Raw genomic sequence first — 932 nt, 5'->3', positions numbered from 1 at the left:
TTGGTGACCTAAAAAATGTGGACTTGAGTAGTTAAATACTGTTTAAAATAAGGTTAAGAAGATATGAGGCTAAAGTGTAGCAGATGTCAGAAAGGGGGATGTTGGAAAATATGTGTACGCTCATGAGAATAAACAAAAGAAAGCAAAATAAGAGACCTAGTCGTCACCTAAGAAGTATGTGAAGTGTATGAAAAAAAGTGAAAGCTATGATGATTTTCAGTAAAAGTAGAACTCTATGCATTGTAACAATATTGAAAAATAACACTAGGCTTTCTATCATGGATTGCAATTGCAATGAATGTTCCTGGCTTTTTTTCTCCTGGCATGTCCAGTTGCTCAGAGTGGCACAGAGGAGATGCCTAGTTATGGTTGTTTCTGTTACTAGAGAAGAGAGAGAAAAGAACAAGAGATTTCAGAGTATGAGAAACTCTCATAGGGGAGAAACTGGAAGTAAAGTGTAATGGGTTTCTCGGATAGGGATACAGTACACATAGACCTTTTCACCAGGAAGCAGCTTTATTTGTGCCAGCACAGGCTCCGGAAATTCACACCCAAAGGCCAAGCCCTGAGTGCAGCAAGGCATTGCCATCTATACATTTTTTATTCCCTTTGTCTTCCGAATATGGTAGCACACTGTTTTGTTGGATGTTTTACGGCTATAAGGCTATGACACTAAGGCTACATGAATGAGATACGGTTGCTATGACACTGCAACACTGAGGCTGCAGGAATGTGATAAGGTTACCATGACGCTGAGGACACAGGAATGTGTTAAGGATGCATATAGAACACTGGCACCGATGAAGTTACATTGTTGGTTTCCTTCCTTTCTTCCATTCTTCCTTCCTTCCTTTCTTTCTTTCTTTCTTTCTTTCTTTCTTTCTTTCTTTCTTTCTTTCTTTCTTTCTTTCTTTCTTCCTTCCTTCCTTCCT

This window comes from Mus caroli, chromosome X (assembly GCF_900094665.2).
Source record: "Mus caroli chromosome X, CAROLI_EIJ_v1.1, whole genome shotgun sequence".
Classification (NCBI taxonomy): domain Eukaryota; kingdom Metazoa; phylum Chordata; class Mammalia; order Rodentia; family Muridae; genus Mus; species Mus caroli.
This window is presented reverse-complemented; position numbering follows the sequence as displayed.